The sequence below is a fragment of the Nematolebias whitei genome, chromosome 5 (genome assembly GCF_014905685.2).
Source record: "Nematolebias whitei isolate Nwh7 chromosome 5, NemWhi1, whole genome shotgun sequence".
Classification (NCBI taxonomy): domain Eukaryota; kingdom Metazoa; phylum Chordata; class Actinopteri; order Cyprinodontiformes; family Rivulidae; genus Nematolebias; species Nematolebias whitei.
Window position 1 is genome coordinate 31,128,899 of NC_056502.1, and position 4,217 is coordinate 31,133,115.

The window sequence follows — 4,217 nt, forward strand, 5'->3', positions numbered from 1 at the left end:
ACTGGTGGCCATATCCAGCAGTCACTGTGCGAGAGGCAGGGGACACCCTGGACAGGTCTCCAGTCCATCACAGGAACACAGAGACAAACAACCATTCACTCTCTCACTCACACCTAGGGACAATTTAGAGTTACCAATCAGTCTAACATGCATGTTTTTGGTCTGTGGGAGGAAACCGGAGTACCCGGGGAAACCCCACGTATGCACGGAGAGAACACGCAAACTCCACTTGCATGAACCCCGGCTGGGATTTGAGCCGGTGACCTTCTCGTTGAAAGGCCACAGCTCTACCAGCTGATCCACCGTACCGCCCGTTTTTTAAATATAATTTAAAAAAAAAAAATTTCAAGTCATGGACTTTTATTAGTTGATTTTTAGTAAAAGTTTCTTATTATTTCCTTTGTCAGTTTCAATTTATTTTTGTGAGTTTGTAGGGTTTTCTTTCATTAATGAATAGGTACAAAGAAATGTAAGCAGTAGTTGATTAGCAAAGTGTTTGATAAAAAACATCACCTGGAAACCTCCAGTTTTCTGGTAACACACCATGTGTTTCTGCAAAAACAAAGTCAAAGAGTCAGAGAAGGTTTAGTGTTATTTCAGCTACGTACAAGTACATATTTTTTTCATTCAACCTTTATTTATACAGTTTAATCCCATTGAGTCCCGGGGATTAATTTACAAGAGAGGCCTGATTGTAACAAAGAGTGATGACAACAGTGGACAGCAATAGTCAATCATAAAAGATGCATACAATTTGAGAATTTTTTTTCCATCAAGTAAAAATAAAATGGTATTTAACAGAAAAAGTAAAAAAAAAAAAAAACCAGCTAGGCTGTAAGGCAGTGTAGAAAATTAAAAACAAGAACATTTATGTTGCATTTTATGGAAATGCAACATTTTCTATATTGAAACAAAACAGTGTTTCTCCAGGATCACGGTGCAACACAGAACATAACGTGCAAAAAAATACAGGCTGTAATTGCACAAATTTGACCTGCATGTGATTGAGCCAGGTAAAATAAATACTCTTCAGAAAGTGTACTAGAACAAATCTACAGTTGGCAAACAACAAAAACACATTTGAAGTAGTCAGAAAGTTTAAAGCAATAAATAAAATAATGCATGCAAAATAGCTTTTAGAGAAAAAAAACTGTTGTTTTACACAAACATGTTGTTTATCCAAAAAAAAAAGTAAAGAGAAAACGTCTTAAGCTGCTGTAACAGATAGTGTTTTAAACACAAATCCAATTAAACCTTCTTGACTTTACACTGCTTCACAATCTGAGCATTTAAGATAACCAATTCGTGAGTTTTAAACTTTTCAAAGTATTTTTTTTAATAAATATGGTAAATTAAGTTTTGGAGAGCCTTGCAATGCTGGATGTTACCAGTTTATACAATTCAGTCATATATCATTTTAAAAATGTTCCTGTTTCAGAAATGGTGACATAATCAAAAATTTAAAAAAAATCCCATAAAAAATTGGACTCTTGCTTCAAACGAGCTGAATTGCACCGGGTCATTGATTTTCAGCAGTCCAAAAGTCCATCAGGGCCAAGTCTCACAAAGTGTGCACATGTGCAAACACAAAGTGTCGGACGTTCACTTCCCACAGACATTTTCAAGACTTTGTGTGGCTGGAGTGATTTGTCTGAGATTTCTATTGTTATAAATTATTGTGAACACGTCAAGTGGCCTGGGTAAGCATACGCAAGTGAACAGCCTACGTGTGGAAACGATAACAGAACGGGAGTAAACATATTTTCAATCAATTCAGGATCAATCATATTAGTAGTTTGATCGGCAGTTCACACAAAAGTCGGAGGTAAAAGTATATCAGCATGAGATTTCAACATATTCTATGCAAATCTGAATACATGCATAAAAAATAATTTATTGTACATTTTAATAACTTGCCATTTAGTAAGACTGTCTTGTGTTGAAATAGCAGTTAGTCGTGATTATTACATGATTATTCAAAGCTGCTGAGTGACACAGCACCCACTTTCTTAAAAACAAAGAGAATGCCAAACTTTCTTCTAAAACAAAACAAATAAATGAAATAATTTATGCACAGATAAAATTTTCCATTGCCCTATCATGTTTGATTTATAATCCTTTACGTACTGTAAAATTGTGTGCAGTGTAATGCAACAGCTCAAAAACTGGTTTGGACTGGATTGGGGGCTGTTAGTCTGGTTCTTGTTTGTTTGTTTGTTTTTATCAAAGGCTGAAGATTAAGACAAGGAAAATACAGTCCCAAATTAGACAGTTATCATTTTTGTTACTCTTTCACTAGGATTCCAATGTTTTTTGTAACCACTTCCTTGCATCTACTGGGTGTCAAAGCAGAGCCATACCACCACAGCTGATCCTGATTCTAGCTGATGAGCTTCTGGTGTACTTAAGGACCTTCGGATCAGTTCTTCTCTACTGGAACATTATGCTACCCACCGGTAACTAGTTATAGCCCCACAACCCTTATCTAAGAAAAGAGAAACTAACCTGTGTATTTCCTTGTGCCTCCTAGTCCTGGCTCCATGGTCCATCCTTGTGTACATCCCTCAGTGGAACCTCCTCCTGGATCTCACCAGTCTGCTCATTGTCAGCCTACACACAACATCTCTGGTTCAGTCTCTGAGTTTTGTCCTGGCACTCTCCAACTTAATCTACTCACTAAGTACTGTCCTCCTTTCACCGTTCTCTCCAGGCCTGCCAAATAAATAGGAGAAAGTAAGAAATTCCCCATGGTCATTATACAAAGTACTCCTACTACTAAGATACTTGCCTGTCTTTTGTTCCCTTCCAGATTCTACACTAACTTTGGCACTGTAAATAAAGTCACTTTACTTGAATGTGTCAGTCTCTCCATCAGTCCACACTATTCAGGTTGCTAAAATATATTAACAGTATTCATGATAGAATGTTCCAGTCATGACAACTCCCAGATTAAGACTGACACTGAGCAGATGAATTGGAGGACGACTGCCCTAACCACTCAGACACAGCCGCCCCAGTAAGAATATGAGACAAGAGTTCAGTATTTTAGCTTTATTTCCTGGTATTTATATTTAATTCAATTCAAATTCAATTCATAAATACTTAATTCATCCCAAAGGGAAATTAAGTATTGTCATAGCTCATCATTCTGGTTTCATTCAAGAATTGATAGATGCTGATAGTTGTGGGCAGGAAGGATCTCCTGCAGCTAATCCGAAGAATCTGGCCACAGATACCAATCCATCCACCCGAGTCTAGCTTAGTGTCAGCTCCAACAGGCCTCTCGGTCCTCCTGGGAAGCAGGAATGCCCAAATGCCCAGCAGAATTCCTCCCTGAGCAATGGTCACTCCTCCCAGCGGTCTGCGTAGCTTCCCATCGCCACAGACAGACAGCTGAAGGTGCCGGGGGATGATCCTGGTCCTCCCGTTGTCACAAGCCAAGATTCCTACCAGCTCCAAGATCTCAGCAGTCAGATACTTGATCACCATTGCCAGGTTGATGGGAATTTGTTCACGGTGCCTCCTTTTCAACTCATTTGGGATTTAGGGATGTAGATGAGACAATTGAGCTTTTGAGCTGTTATTCAGCAGCTCTTGGTTGTTAAAAAAAACACCTTGTTGCCATGGTTTTGCATCATAACAAATGCCCTAAAGTTAAAAGGTTTCATTAAAAATCCTTCCAGCAGCACAGCATCCGATACCAGAGGAAACAATCATCCGAAAAAAGTGTTTTACATCTAGAAAAAAGGAATTAAAGTTTGCAAACGCAATGACTCAGAATGAATGTAACAGAGCTATTCCAACATGCAGCCACTCCGAGCGGCACAATTTTAGAACTTGGAATTTATCTGGGCAGCACGGTGATGCAACTGGTAGAGCTGCTGCCTCTCAGCGAGCAGGTCCCTGGTTCACATCCGGGTCCGGGGGCCTTTCTGGGTGGAGTTTTCATGTTCTCTCTGTGCATGCGTGGGTTTTCTCTGGGTACTCTGGTTTCTTCCCACAGACCAAAAACATGCATGTTAGGCTGACTGGTAACTCTAAATTGTCCCTAGGTGTGAGTGAGAGAGTGAATGGTTGTTTGTCTCTATGTGTCCCTGTGATGGGCTGGAGACCTGTCCAGGGTGTACCCTGCCCCTCACACAGTGATTGCTGGACATGGGCACTGGCGACCCCCGTGACCCAAAATGGAAGAAGCGGGTAAAAGATAATGGATGGAT